This window comes from Eublepharis macularius, chromosome 18, assembly GCF_028583425.1.
Source record: "Eublepharis macularius isolate TG4126 chromosome 18, MPM_Emac_v1.0, whole genome shotgun sequence".
Taxonomy (NCBI): Eukaryota; Metazoa; Chordata; class Lepidosauria; order Squamata; family Eublepharidae; genus Eublepharis; species Eublepharis macularius.
In genome coordinates this window covers 20,042,959-20,059,582 of record NC_072807.1, presented here as the reverse complement: position 1 = coordinate 20,059,582, position 16,624 = coordinate 20,042,959, and positions in this window count along the sequence as shown.

Sequence of the window (16,624 nt, the reverse complement as noted above, 5' to 3'; positions counted from 1 at the left end):
CTCTTGTTGCGCCGAGCGATTATCTGAAAGGCTGGTTAAGCATTTCTCCGAGAAGGAAGGTGACATTTGAATGTTGCAGGCTGTTAAACCAGAGACGAGAAGTGCCTTTTTCAAAAGGAAAGAAAAAACCCCGAGGCAAACACACTGTACCCAGAGAACCTGATATCTGCCCATCAACAACACTCAGATATCAGAGATTAGGTTGTTAAGTGGTATGCGGTGCCCAGTATCTTTTGAAAGGCAAATATTGACCGAGTGGCCGGGGCATTTAATTGGGCCCCTTTTAATCTCGGCAGCTGTTTGTTCTCATGGCCTGGGACAAAAGCCATGCCAGTTTTAGAATGTACCCCCTGAACAACAATCCTACCCTCACCCCAATGTTAATGCAAGGTTAAGACTCGAGATGGCGGAATGCAAGAATTCATAAAAATATAAGGAGAGCCCTGCTGGATTAGACCGGTAGTCCATCTAGTCCAGCACTGATGTTTTGAGATTGATTGTCTCTGACTGTGTAGGTTCTCTTTAGTCACAGCAACTGTTGATGGGTCTATCATTTATGAATCTGTCTTTTAAAGCCTTCTATACTTGTGGCCATCAAAACGTCTTCCGGCAGTGAAGTCTACAGTTTCCTTACTTGTTGAGGAAAGGATTATTTCCTTTTGTGTGTTTTGTATGCCTATTTCCCATCAACTTCATTGGTACTCCAGATTTCTAGTATTTTGGGAGATGGAGGAAAAGTTCTTTATCTACTCTCTCCTCCCCATGCATAACATTATAAATCTCTAACATGTCTAGAGTTGTCAACTACAGGAAGATGGGAAATTCCTGGAGAGCTGAGGGGTGGAGCCTGGGGAGGGACAGCAGCAGACTATAATATAGGGTTGCCATCCTCCAGGTGGTGGCTGGAAATCTCCCAGAATTACAGCTGATCTCCAGGTGACAGAGATCAGTTCCCCTGGAGAAAATGGCTGCTTTGGAGTGAGGACTCTATGGGATTATAATCTTCTGAGCTCGAGCCCCTCCCTAAATCCCACCCTCGCCAAGCTCCAGCCCCCAAATCTCCAAGAATTTCCCAAACCAGTGTTGGCAACTCTGCTATAATGCCATAGAGGCCGGCCACCCTCCAAAGCAGCCATTTTCTCCGGGGAAACTGCTCTCCGTAGTCTGGAGTTCAGTTTGTAATTCCAGGAGGTCTCGAAACAGACCCTTTAGCCTTTCCTCACAGTTGTGCAAGGGTGAGAAGTGAGCCTTGGCTCAGAAATGAGTTTTTGGACTGTTCCTCAACCTTTTGTCAAAAGTAAATGAGATGTCCAGTTCTCAGCAGTTTTCTATGCTGTCAAAATATTTATTTATTTATTTCATTATTTAGAGTCTGCCTTCCTCACTGAAACCCAAGGCGGATTACACAGCGCAAGTGAGTATAATGTAATCAACAGCTAGCGCATGCACTGAGCAAAATACAATATGACCAGCAGTTAGGACATTCAATGAACAGATACGATAGGGTTTGGATGCAGAAAATATGAAATCAAGCATAAATTCAAACACAGAGATGAAACTTTTCTCTTTCTTTCTTCTTCTTCTTCTTCTTCTTCTTCTTCTTCTTCTTCTAATTGTAATGTTTCTTTTTATTGTATCAAAATAAATACAAGTAATTTACAGTATTCCAAAAGAAAGCAAAGAAGAAAAAATGTGTTTGAAGGTATACATTACAAGTCATTATTAATACAAGATAAAAAGAGAGAGAGGGGAAGGCGAGTAAACGGAATAATATAGTATTTTTTCTCTCCCCCCCTTCTTGAAACTTTTCTGAAACAAAACGTAACTAATTAACATGATATCTTTAATAAAATGGAAACTACCCAGTAGGAGCATTTCTACATCAGCAGACTGTACCCAGTAGCATAGTCTATAGTCCCTGACACCTACCAAAGCATCTCTTTGAGCTATTTCATATGACACAGTTGTATAATCTGAAAGTCCTCCTTCAGAATACTTCAGGTTTTGAATAGTTTGCAGAGTGGGAGCTTTCCTGACCACTTCAGGCAGGCAATTCCATAAATTGGGGGCTACTACAGAGAAAGCATGTGTATGGGCAGCTGTAAAGGTAGCAATCAGCCCTGGGCGACTGGTGTGCCAGGTTTCTTCCACCAGCAACTGTTCCACTAACAGTGCGATCCTGTGCAGAGTTACTCCATTCTAAAGGTAAAGGTAGTCCCCTGTGCAAGCACCGAGTTATTACTGACCCATGGGGGGATGTCACATCATGACGTTTTCTTGGCAGACTTTTGTTATGGGGTGGTTTGCCGTTGCCTTCCCCAGTCATCTACACTTTACCCCCAGGAAACTGGGTACTCATTTTACCAACCTTGGAAGGATGGAAGGCTGAGTCAACCTTGAGCTGGCTACCTGAACCCGGCTTCTGCCAGGATCAAACTCAGGTTGTGAGCAGAACTTGGGCTGCAGTACTGCAGCTTACCACTCTGCGCCACGGGGCTCCTACTCTATTTTAAGCCCATTGAATTTAATGAGTTTAGACTAGAGCAACTCTCCATATGATTGCACTTTAAAAATCCCTCCTTTCGATAGTTTCTGCCCATAGGGAAAAAAAGATAGGAATATCAACGTTGCACAAGCCCGGGGCAAACATATGGAGATGAAGGGGTGGGGTTATGCAGATCTGGCCGATTCTATGGGATGAGAGAAAGAGGCTGGGATCTAAGGTAAGAGGGAGGGAAAAGATGTCTTTTAGATGCTGGGATCACCACTCACAGGTTTACCCCAATGCTGTAATGACCATTACTGAATATTTGTCCATATGATATCCATATTTGAATATTATTGAATATAAAAAGGACTGGTTGCTGTTCATGTTTATTTATTATTTCGATTTATAAACTGCCCATCCTCAGGGGCTCTGGCCAGTGAACATCAGTTAAAATCAATAAAAACAAAAAAAACAATAATTCTAAAATCAACACACAATAAACAATAATAAAATAAATTAACCAAATACATTAAGGTGCAATGGTGGGGAGAACCCCCCACCCCAAAGGTGGGAGGCCGACATGGCACTGCCCCCTTCAACCACCGAACACCTGGCGGAACAGCTCTGTCTTACAGGCTGGCGGAATGATAATATGTCCCACTGGGCCCGGGTCTCCATTGACAGAGTGTTCTACCAGGCTGGGGCCAGGACTGAAAAGGCCCTGGCCCTGGTTGAAGCGAGGCGGGCTTCCTTAGGGCCAGGGACCGCCAGTAAACGTTTATCTGCTGATCGAAGCGGTCTTCGGGGAACATACAGGGAGAGGCGATCCCAAAGATATGCCGGTCCCAACCCGCTCAGGGCTTTAAAGGTAAGAACCAACACCTTGAACCTTACGGGGAAACATAAAGGGATTTCTCTTGGGAACAATGGTATTGTTTTGAGGGCCAAATGCAAGCTGTTGACTGGTTCTCCCTTGCATGGATAGGACGGTACCTTCTGCTAGGTTAGTCTGTTGGGTCAGCTAAATCAGCATCATAAGATTGACAGCTGCTTTGATTGACAGCCAAAGGAGATCTTCTTCAATAGCTGAGATCTTTTCACCAGAGATGCCCAGGACTGAGCCTGAGACCTTTGGAAGACAAGGCCTGTGATCTGCCAATGTTCCCCCCTGGCCCTCACCTAAAATGATGGGCATATCGCTAATTTTTAATAACCACAGCAAATTTCGAGGGCTATTTCCCCTCAAGGTGACACCCCCCTGGAACTCATGGATCATATATACTCACCATTTTGACACGATATCCAATCTTTTAAATTTCCTGAATGAGAAAAGTCTTTTCCAAATCTTTTCACCTCTTAACTTTTGAAAGTCTTTATTTCAATCATGGTCAAATAAAAAAATGTGTAACATTTTGTTCCAATTTCTCTGTACAGATTGAGTTACGGGAATCTGTGAATTCCCTTAGGCCTGTCTGATAAAACACACCATTTAGTCTTTTCCAGGGATGGTGTTCGGCAAACTTTACGATGGAGCGAAACAGCTGGGAAAATGGGTTCATGAAAAGGTGAAGGTAATATAGACATGAAAAACAAGAGGATAATGATTTTAAAAGGGATAATAGTTGTAATAACACCATTAACCTCTCGCTTCAAATTATTGAGTGTGTAGTCTTTTAAGAAAACTAATCAAAGCTTTGCAATGAATGGCAGCCGAGCAGTATGAGCCAATATTCAATTTTTCACCACTTTTAAGGTATTTTTTTTTCTGATCAAAATCCAGCAAATAAATGGGGCTATCAAATCAGCATGCTAAAAAGAAGACACTTGACTTACTTTCAGAACTCTTTCCCCTTCTCTTGTTTTTAAAAAAAACAAGGAATTGAATTTATTTTGATCACTGACCAAGAGGCTTGGCAAATGTGTTGTGACCCATTTTGTAAGAACAGGTCTTTGCAAAGGAAGTGAATGATTTGGTTCAGAATGAGAGGTGCCTTGAAAACTGAAAAAAACTACCATTCAGAGTGGTTTTTCTTTTTTGAGAGTATGAATGGAACAGATGCAGGCCAGCTGTGTCAGTCCTCTCTCCAAATCACACCTTTCTGTCAGGTGAATGGTAAGTGCTCAAACCCATGTGTAGATTCTTTCCCCTGGCTTTAAAATGAGTTAATAAATATAGATTGACTAATTCATAGCGTTGACACCAAGGGTTATTCTAAAGTCACGTGGAAGTTTTGGTGTAATCGGAAATTCTGTTCCCATCTGGAGGCTGGTCTTTATGAACACGGAACAACCAAAAGCAGAATACGTTGAACACATGTTGACCTTTTCATGAGGTATAAGAGCCAGTGTGGAATAGAAGTTATTCAGATGAAAATGTGGGAAACCCAGATTTGAATCCCCACTCTGCCACGAAAGCTTGCTGGGTGACCTTGGGCCAGTCACACACTCCCGGATACACCTACCTCACACTGTTTCTGAGGGGACAATAAAGGAGAGGAGAACAATGTAAGCTGATTTGGGAGAAAGGCAGGGTATACATGAAATATTTAATTCATTTTGAAGTACTCGTTTTATGCAATTCTGATTTTAAAGTTGTAGGACTTTGAAAAATAACTGTCAGGCTATTGCAGGTAGTTACTCTGACAACTCAAGAGTTTTGGTACGTTTGACTTGGGTGGCTAGCCCCAGGAATTCACCGTATACCCCATGACGTTGTCCACCACCCATCTCCACCTGACATATGATAAAACCCTCTTTATAGCTCAGCAGGAGGTCCTGCATGAACCAATTGCCCTCACTCTGAGGTAGAATGGAAGTGCAGGGTTGAAGTTTTACAGGACCATGGAGCAAGATTTTCTGGCATCCGCTTGGAAAGTGCTGGGTGAAGTATCTCAGCACACTGTGGGAAGTCAGGGGGAAAGGTTTTTGCCTGGATACTTTGTCATGGAGTGGGTTGCCTGAGTCGCTGCTGGTAGATATCCCTGATTGCTCTCTCGCCAAGAGTGGAATATGTGTGTGTGTGAAGCAATCTCACCCTTGTTATCTCCCATTTGAGCCTGCTATAATGACGTCCTTCCTCTCGAGGCCTCAGATGGAAAGAGAAGTGGGTATATAGCACCCTACTCCTCCTTACTGGTACATAGAAAATTATCATGTTATCTATCCCCGTGTTTTCTATGTTAGGAAATTGGGGTGGGGGTGGGGGACCGGCAGTTGGAAAGCATTCCATCATATGAACAGGCACCTCCTTTCCCTCAGAGGTGTAAAAAATCTGGAGTGTGTATGAATATGGTATGGAAATACAGCCAGAAGGGAAAGGATTAAGCCCCTCCTACTGCTGTTCCTCTGATTAAATCAATAGTCTCCCATGGCTGCTTTTCTTTTAAAATAAACAATACCTTGAGAGACTGTTAAGTACATTTTATTTGCTTCATTTATATCCTACCTTTCTTCCCAGCGAGAAACCAAAGTGGCTTGTGTCCTCCTCTTAGTAAGCTGCTCTCATGACAACCTTGTGAGGTAGGTTCGGCCGAAAGTATGTGACTTACCCAAGATCATCTAGTGAGCTTCCATAGCAGAGTCGAGATTTGAACCTCATCCTAGTCCGGCACTCTATCCACTACACCTGATTGGATTCCACAAAATATTTAATCGAGATTTGAACCTCATCCTAGTCCGGCACTCTATCTACTACACCTAATTGGATTCCACAAAATATTAAATCGAGATTTGAACCTCACCCTAGTCTGGCACTCTATTCACTACACCTAATTGGATTCCACGAAATATTTAATCGGGATTTGAACCTCATTCTAGTCCAGCACTCTATCCACTACACCTAATTGGATTCCACAAAATAATAAATCGAGATTTGAACCTCATCCTAGTCCAGCACTCTATCCACTACACCTAATTGGATTCCACAAAATATTAAATCGAGATTTGAACCTCATCCTAGTCCGGCACTCTATCCACTACTCCTAATTGGATTCCACAAAATATTTAATCGGGGCCCTTATCATCATCTTCAACTAAAACAAAGACACAATAAATATAACTGTCTCTGCTTTCTGTCTGGGTCCTGGGAGTGAATTTGTCCTAGAGTAAAACTTACTCTTTCTGAAGGCCTCATGCGGACAACAGTGCCGAACCACAGAGAGCTACCAGCATGTGAGCACTGAACTTTGGCTTCCCTGTGTGACCCTGGTAGGATTCTGTTAGAGCGATAGGAAGGATGTAACATGGATAGCAGACGTCTCTGTTGCTGAGAGGAAGGTGGTGACTAGAGTTTGTGTAAAGGGGGTGTGTTTCATAGGTGTGGAGAAGGATTGAAACCCTGACATGGGCAGCCATGAGGAACTGCATCGTTCTTGTGGCACCTGGCGAGGAAGATTTGGAGTGAATTTACCTTTTCCTTCACACCTGGGACTTCCAAAGAGAGGCATGGGAGGTTTGACAAGAAGGCATTTCCTCCCTTACCTGACAGCAAGCCAGGTGGTCCCAACGTTCTTGTTTGTCTCTCGGTACTCCTAAAGTTCTCCCCCTCCATTTTTACATCTCCCTGAGTAAAACTGGAGATCGTAATCTCCTTTGGACAGTCCCACTTTTTTTGTGTTACTTGGCAGAGCTCCAGGGTCTGTGGCTCAGTGGAAGAGCTTCTTGCTTTGCAAACTGAATGTCCAAAGTTCAACCCCCACCATCTCCAGCTAAAAGGATCACCTGGTAGGTGATGTGAAAGACATCTACCTGAGACCCTGAAGATCTGAGTAGACAATGACCCCGATGGAGCAATTGTCTGACTCAGTTGAAGGCAGTTTTGTGTGTGTGTTTCCATGCACATTGATTGTGTGTGTAAATAAATAATCATCATAAGGCTATTATGTCACAGAGCTATGCAAAAGAATCCCCCCTCTCCCAGCAGATACCTACAGGCGTTATGAGTTTGCCTGAGCGTTCTTTCTCTGTAACGATCAGTATTCCTCCCTCTTCTTTCCTACTGCCACTTAAGTAGTTACATCCTTTTTCATGTTCAGTAGTTTAAGTAAACTGCCACGGTTCCTGCTTGGCAATCAAGCCATTAAATCATCTTAAATACCATGTTTTAATGACAATTTGATGCCACCAGCTGCGTTATGGCAGATTTAAAAACAAAAATAAAATGCTCCCCCTCCCGCCCCCAGAAGACATAGCTGTGTGAATTTTAAACCTTCTAACTTGCTAGTGCAGCTGTTAGAATCTGGGGACAAGTCCTTTCCCTTGCCTTTCTTCCATCAGGCCCTAAGTTATGGGTTCCCAAGGCTGAGATACACATATACTTGGATTGGTATTAGGAGACTGCTCAACGAAGCTGTCCATCTCTCTCTACACGAGACATCTGACATGTGAAGAACATGTGTCAGGAGATGCAATGGTAGCTGGGAAGGGGGAGTTTAAAAAGACAGAGCCGGTGGCAGGGCAAAGGCTTTGCTCTACCCTGGAGCTGTGTGAAGGGGCTGTGAAATGCCAAAAGGGAAACTTCAGCCCATTATAATTTCTCCAGGTCCAAGCCCGGCTCTGGAAGGCAGCTCCAGCCCATTTCCATTCCTTGCTGCCCTCTGGTTGCAATCCCACACAGTTTTAGACTGGAGAGGTGAAATTGACAGAGCCTTGGCGGGGGGGGGGGGGGCGAAGATGAAATTGACAGACCCTCTGAGGAGCAATTTCCATGGCTCTGTCTTTTTAAACTACACTTCCCAGCTAATATTGCGTCTCCCTACATTTGACGAGCACATGCCAAGGTGTCTCATGTAGAGAGACTTGAAGAGATGATACGGACCACTTCCTAGGGGGTGGGGGCCGATCCAGTGTCTTGGAACTCCTCCTGGATGTCCAAGTGGGCTCTAGGAGCTTCCCTCAGATGCTGCCTGCTAGGGTGGTCCTAGGACCTCCTCCTCCTCAGAATCTCCCAGCAAGAAGTACCCAGTGCCCTTATCTGTGATAACCTGCTTCCTTCTCCAACTAGCAAGCTCCTGTTTTTGCTACTTTGCTGCCCCCGCCCTCTAGTGGTGATGCATCACTTTCTCCTGAGCATCACCTTCTAAGAGATCAATTGGTGGGAGAGAGGGAGAAAAAAACCCCCAGCCTTCTAGTCTGGATCATCCTGGATGGCCTTCCTGCCTCCATAACAATCCAAAGAATGAATGAATGTGCAGATATGCTGTGAATACTCAAGAGAGAACTGCTTCCCACAGAAGGGAGGGCAAGAACAGTGAGGCACAGCTAAGAATCCATTATTAAGCAACCTATTAGTAAAGGATAATATAAATGGTAGCCTCTGGATCCATGGGAAGGAAGCCCTTGGGAAATTCCTTCAGGACTTTATAACAACTTCCAACTTGTTAGCTTAGAGCTGGTTTTGCGCAGCAGAGAGGGGAGGCTGGCTTTAGGAATGAAGTCACACAAGACCAGTCACTTTACAAAAGAAATGGATGTTCTTGATTGCTAAGGAATCCCATACCATGACTGGAAAGGCAGAATAGGCATCCTAGCTATCTATCTAAGCTAAGTTGGTGAGACATTGTAGAGAGCTTCTTTTGCCATCATGGAGTTTAGACAAAGAAGCAAGAGAAGGTAGCTGGAGGGAAAGAAGTCCCGGAGAATAGCATTCTGGGTAACCAATAGTCAGAAGCAGAAAAACAAGATGGATACAAAGAAAACTGACTTATCTACCTTACTAGCTCTTCTGCCTCCTCTGCAGTATTGGTGTGCTTATACGGTTGCCAGGCTGTGTCTAACGATCAGTGGGAGTCTGAGGAGGGGATGAGGGGTGCCACTGGTGATGGTGTGACATCTCTTTTGAGAGAAACCCAAAAGTGATGTCACACCTGTCTAGGAATTGCTGGAAACTCTATGCTAAAGCCATAGATTTTCTGGTGATTCCTAGAGAGGGCTGATGTCCCTTCTGGGTTTTCCCCAGAAGTGATGTCATGTTATTGGTCTGATGTTGATTTGGGGGGGGGGTATTTTTCTCTCATCCCTACTCCAAACAGCGGCAGGAAGAGAGACTTGCTGGCCAGAAGTCCTCTGCCATAACAGGAGATCTGGCAACCCTATGTGCTTGGTACAAGGAAACATTCTATCATTCTTCACTTCCAACAAACTACTCCATCCATTTGTGCCTGAAATGATCCGTGGAGGAGGTCTACTTTCTGGTCATCCCTATGCAGTTCCATGGTGGTCATATAAACACCACTTTGTGCCGATAATCCCCTGATCGCTGCACTTACCTATATGCCTCTGGCTACTGTTCAGAACATAAGTTCTACTACCAGGCCCCTGAGATACAACTGAATCTGCATCAGGTTATTTTGGACAGGGACAGACACTTGCAAGAGTCACAGCAAGCATTCCTAAAACTAGGGGTCATTTTGTAGAAAAAGAGCTGGAGGAACTCATTAGCATAACTCATTAGCATATGCCATGCCCCTTGCCAGCACCGGAAGTGTGTCATTAGCATAACTGATTTGCATATGCCACACCCCCTGACATCACCTATCCTGGCTGTTTTGGACCCAATCCTGGCCATTCAGAGCCGAAATTGAGCCCAAAATGACAAAAAGGGGCTGAAAATGGCTGAAAAGGGGTGCAAAATGGTCAGGATCTGGCTGCTGAGTGGGAGAATGATCCACCACCCGTCAGAGGCCTGATCTGGGCTGTTTCGGCCTCAATCCAGGCCAAAATGGGCCCAAAATGGCTGAGTGTCAGGTTGGCGGGGCCTCCTGTCGTGACCTCTTTGGGGAACTGCTAGAACTGCATTCTTGTGTGTTTCCCCTCGAAATGAGCCCTGCCTAAAACTACTGCACTCACTTGGAGATCAAAAAAGATAGATCCCAGGTCACAGAAGTCACCTTCTACAGAAGAGGCCAAGCAGGGAAAGGAATTTGCTGTTGTGGTTGAAGGAAGAGGACAGGATATGAGTTTAACACCAGGGAGTTGGTATTGTGTCTGTTGCACCAGCTCTGAAGGTGGGGTTACATCTGGGTGAATGCCCCCCCCCTTTCTTTTTAAAAAAACCCTCCCCTACTTATGAAAATCACCATTAGCAGAATGCTAAGGGGCAGCATAGTTTGGAGTCCCCTACATTTATCTCTGCTATTATCACGAGCAAAATCTATGAATAAAAGAAATGATGTAAATGGGCCCATTTTGTGAATTATAGTGAAAAAAAATTATACCATCTGTGATTGAGCACAAATCCCAATTTTCCATCTGCGATACTAAGAACTGCTTCTCATACAAGCCTCAATCCTGGATCGTTTTGTACGATAAAGACGTTCCTCTAGGAGGAATTGAGCGCAGATGCACTTCTGGCTTCAGGAATTTATGTCCTTTAGATGAGGCGGAACGCCCCTGAGGCCCAATTCTCCTCTTACTTGAATGGGAAGTTTTGGAAGGTGGATCCAGCCCCAGTACTTGTCCACATTCATTTATTCAAGATTCCTTAACAGTTTGCAGAAGGACAAGGCTGTGCCTAAAGGGTGATTTAAATGAATGAACATTTTTTTCACTCTGCACCTAAACCTGGAATATTTTAGGCTGTTGTAATAATAACACCCCCAGATACTGAAATGCAGCCAGCACATTCTTTATCTGTATCAAACTGGCTCTGTTAGTGATATAACACAGACGAAATGGCATCTTTGGAGGGTGGACTCTAGGATGTAATGTCCCCCCCATCCCCCAACTCCATCCTCCACAGGCCCCGCCTCCCAATCTCGAGGAATTTCCCAAGCTGGAGTTGGCAACCCTACAATGCACGTTCACTTTATAATGAAACTGGAGACCAGTGCCTGCATAATTATGGGATTTAAATCATATGCTCAGCTGGACACAGTGAACGTAACATTGAGCATTACTCAAAGCATATATAAAGAAAAATCATGTGTGTACTGTTCATGGATTGTATGCGCATTCATTTGTGAACAAGGCAAGTATAATGCAACTTCAGGTGTTTAGATTGATGGGAATAAGCCAGGCTTTAAAAAAAAAGTACAATAGTATGTGCTTATAATTTGCATGTACCACGGCAACGCCATGCACATTTTTGAGGTATATATGCACTTGCATTGCTTTTTATGCAGTCATATTTCTGACACGTAATGGGAAAATATCCTCAGGACTGGGCATTTGACTGCATTCATAAAACAATGGTCTATGGAAACTTCACACCAGAGGCATGATGAACTGCAAATAGACTAAAAAAAACAGGTATAGAGACAACCTCAGCCCCTTGTGTTCTAGAACAGGGGTGGGCAAATTGCGGCCCGCGGGCCACATGCGGCCCACTACAGAGTTTTTTGTGGCCCGCCAAGAGAGTCAGAAAAATCTGCCTTGAACCGAGATTTACTTCCCATGCGCAACCGAAGATTCATCTCGTATTTTCCACTAGGACGGCTACGTCAATACACATGCACAGTGTAGAGACGCGCTTTTCCAGCTGATCTGGTTAATTTTAATTTTGTCTTTGCAACAGTAAACTGATTCTAAAATTAAATGTGCTTGCAGCTATAGATGATATGAAATTAGCACAATAAATAAATTGAATAAAACTACCACTATTTTATTTATATTTATTGATTTTTATGATACAATTTATACCTTTTCTGAAATGCAAAGTTAACTAATGAATGCAATCATTTTAAAAGGTGTGGCCCTCCGCTAACCTCCGCTCCCACGAAGTGGCCCCTGAGCCAAAACAATTGCCCACCCCTGTTCTAGAATGATTTCCTTCCTCTTTGAAATGTTAGCGAACATTCCGTGTTGAATAGGATTGGAGTCTGGGGGAAGGGGGTCTTTGGCAGCAGAACAGGAACAGGCACGCTTAATCAGGCTCCAGATTTTTCAGGAGGTCTGGACTACACATCCATCACATTTCCACATCAGCTAACCTCAAACAACTTTTTGAATGAAGATATGAGCTGCGCTAATGTTCTTGAAGAACTGCAATCCCCCAAACTGCCCATGGTGTTTGGTGGTACATACAGACATGAGCCAACCAGCAGGGGACAGGAGAAAGATCAAATGACAAAGAGTTGTTTAAACGGAAAAAATTGGAGCGATGTAGGGAAGGTAGGAGGGTATTGGTTCTCTGTTATTGCTTGACTTCCCTGAACTAGCAGTGGTTTGCCATAAGCTTTCTGGCTAGCTCGCCCGAAGTTCCCTCTTCTGGCCACCTGTCTGCAAATGCAATTGATTTTTTAAATAAAAAAGTGTGCATATTGCTGTTAGATCCTGCTGCAAATGCTGACGAAGAGAGCTGTGGCTCTCGAAAGCTTATGCTACAATAATGTCGGTTAGTCTTAAAGGTGCTACTGGACTCTTTACTATTCTGCAAATACTGATATTGATTAGCAGTCTATTTCAAAGAAAGGACTCCCTTAATATTATTACCATATTCAGCTCACTTTCACAGGTGGCCAGTATATGGCGCTTTTTTAAAATGAAGTATTTTTAAAGAATTATGGACGGCACAGTAATTACCAGTCATGGTAACCTGGCTCCACTACTGTTATGTTGAGAGATGGCATACCGGATAAGGAAGGGGATAAGTTGGGAGAAATTGTATGACGCTTTCTGTTCTTTTCCTAGCAGACAAATAAATTTCTTCGATTTGCTCCCGAACGGATTAGTGAAAATTGGCGGCTTTTTGTGCTTCCATTTTAATGACCAAATTGTTCCACATTTGGTCCTCTCTCACATTTTAATCAACTCCCCAGTCTGTTAGGAAGAAAAGGCAAGCCCGACTGTTCCATTAAATAAAATAATAACGTCCCTGCTTTTATTTTTAATAGGGTATGACCTCACATTTCCATTGCATGTGCGGCCCTGCTGACACACAATCTTATTGAAAGCAATTTTGGCTTGCCTCTGTCTGATGGCATATTACACCTCGTCTCTTTCCTCCACCCCCCGCCCGTGCACGCTCCACGAAGGGTGCCTCTTCAATTGTCAGTGCTAAATGACACTAGCTCACTGGTGTACTCTAAAAAGATTGAACTCAAAAGGAAGAGCCAACCAGCCCCTTCCCAACTGGGTTTAATAATTCTCTGAAGCCCATTGCGGGGCTCACATCCACAAACTACATGATTTGAAGTGAGGGTTGCCACAAGTTCCACCAGGTCTGCTCCTGTGCTTTTAACAGCACGCTGGCTCTTAAACAGGTTGTCCTTTCCACTTCACTTGATCTCACTTGAGGAAAAAAAGCTCCCTTTGCCTAAATTTCTGGGATGCTGTTTAAAGGCACAGGAGCAGAACCAATAATATGATGGCAACCTTAGCCACATGCTAAATTGTAGAACGTGCTTTTTTAAAAAAACAAACAAACAAACACTAGGCTAGGCCAAAACATAAAGGGAGGGGAGGTGGCATGGTTAGAGCATCTGATTGGCCTATCAAAGGTCACAGGTTCAATACTCAGCAGCCCCCAAACATTTTGTGAATAGAGTCAGCCCCTCATGGCAGCCATTTTGTGATTGTCCTCTGGGGCAGCCATTTTCATGCCCTGTCCTCAAAATTCTAAGGGTACCCACAGGCTTGGCAAGATTGTTGTTGGGACACCCCTACTATATGTAATCTCAGCAGCACATAAGACAGATAAAAGCCTAATCAAATCAAAACTGTCCAATGTTATAAGGGTCAAAGCCCAGCAAAAGAACGTGAATTGAATCTGAAAGCAAACTGAAAACAGGTGATATTGTTTTAGGCTCCATAGCCCATGTACCAACTGAACCAACTGAATTGTACCAACTGAAACTCTGGGCTGTCTTCAAGTATTTGCCCCACGTAGATAATAGTGGTAGTCAAACCTGGAAGTTACTGAAGCATGTATGCAAGTAGCTAGAATGGAGGACAATCTAGGAATCAGATGATATTCCATGGATATCATTTTTAGAGACCCTGAGGGCTGGTGGCAGTGGATCTGCCTTGAATGTAAAAGGTCCTACTTCCACTTCCTGGCATCTCCAGTAGAAATGAAGTGAAATATCTCAGGACCCTGGAGAGCGGCTTTCAATAAGGGCAGACAATACTAATCTTGATAGCTCCATAGTCTGACTTGGTTGACCTGTTCACAAGTTACAGTGAATACACATATATTTCATGGACAGAGTTCATTTGATTTTTCTTTAGATGTGCGTTGAGTTATTCTGATGTTACCTTCAATGCACGTGGAAAGTGCCCTCAAGTCATAGCTGACTTACGGCGACCCCTTGTGGGGTTTTCAGGGCAAGAGATTAACAGAGGTGGTTTGCCATTGCCTGCCTCTGCAACCATGGTCTTCATTAGAAGTGTCCCATCCTATTACTAACCAAGGTCGACCCTACTTTACTTCTGTGATCTGATGAGATCAGGCTCACCTGGGCTATCCAGAGCAGGGCACAGGTGACTCAAGCCCTACATTTATTCATTTACTACTCCACGGTTTCATTTGGAGAATGAGTGCATATTAGTGCTTTCTTACAAATAGATGTACCCATCATGTACCTGTGTTCACTGTAACATGTGAACAGGACTCCAGCAAGAAAGTCAACTCATTTCTTTACTAAAAACGTTGGCTGTGATAGCTTAGAAACGGTCAACTGGACCCCACCCAGCACTCTCATTATTTAGTGACTCAGCCCATTTGTATCTTGCCCTCCCTCCAAGGAACCCAGGGTGCTTCCTTCATTTTATCTTCACAACAACCCTGTGAGGTAGGCTAGGCCGAAGTGTGTGAGTGGCTCAAGATAACCCAGAAAGTTTCCACGGCAGAGTTCTGATTCAACGTGGGGTTTCCCAGATTCTAGTTTGATACTCTAACCACTGGGTCTCACCAATTGTTCAGTCCTTTCCAGAATATCTTCTTCACCATCACCACCTCCATTTGTCGTCCACTCAACTGCTGTATCCTAGGATTGAATTTAGAACAGAGGCACAGGGACTGTGGCTCATTGGCCTAGTATCTGCTTGGCATACAGAAGGTACCAGTTTGAATCCATGGCACCTCTGGTTAAAAAAGGATCAGGTCATAGGTGGAGTGAACGCTCTCTGACAGATACCCCGGAGAGCCATTACCATTCTTTTCTGTTGCCCCAGAAGGTCGGACCAGAACCAACGGGTTGAAATTAAACCAAAAGAGTTTTGGGCTAAACGTTAGAAAGAACTTCCTGACAGTTAGAGCTGTCCCTCAGTGGAACAGGCTTCCTCAGGAGGTGGTGGACTCTCTGTCTTTGGAAGTTCTTAAGCAGAGGCTAGATGGCCCTCTGACAGCAATGCTGATTCTGTGAACCTAGGCAGATCATGAGAGGGAGGGCAGGAAGGGTTACATCAGTGCTTAGTTCTCGTGGCCCCTTCTTACATGCCCAGGGTAATGCCAATCGCCACCTTGGAGTCAGGGAGCAATTTTCCCCAGGCCAGTTTGGCTAGGGATTCTGACAATGTTTTGCTATCTTTTGGGCATGGAGCAGGGGTCACTGTGTGTGTGTGTGTGGGGGGGGGGGGAAGGGAGCTGTGAATTTCCTGCATTGTGCAGGGGGTTGGACTAGATGACCCTGGAGGCACCTTCCAACCCTATGATTCTATGATTCTGGGTAGATATGGATTTTGATGGACCAAGAGTCTAATGCCAAATAAGGCCGCTTCATGATTTCAAGCAGCCACTTAAGTTAGCACTGCATAAATACTATATGCAAGAAGACAGAAAAAAAAGGGGGAGGGGGGAGAGAGAGCAACATTTTGCTTCACAGAAATCCAAAGAACCTGATTACCCAAATCTCCTTTTCTGCTTTGTGTGATTCTTATCCTGTGGCCAACAAGGTGACAATGTTCCGAACATTTCTAAGGGCTGGGAAAAGCATTTTAAATAAAAGGCCCTCTAAAAATATTCCAGGATCAAAAAAGACTCTGGATTCCCTGGCGCTACTTAAATTGCTGAGGCACTCCTAGCAATCGCTTGGCTTTGATCTTGTACGCACAGTTCCCACACACATCACTGAGGAAAATCTGTGCACGGATTGAGGGCACCATATGGCATTTTGAAATTATCCACATTACACAGGCGTGTAGTGAGAGGCAGAAGGAAAAGAAAAATAAATCTATAAGCTTGGAGTATTGTTCTCATTT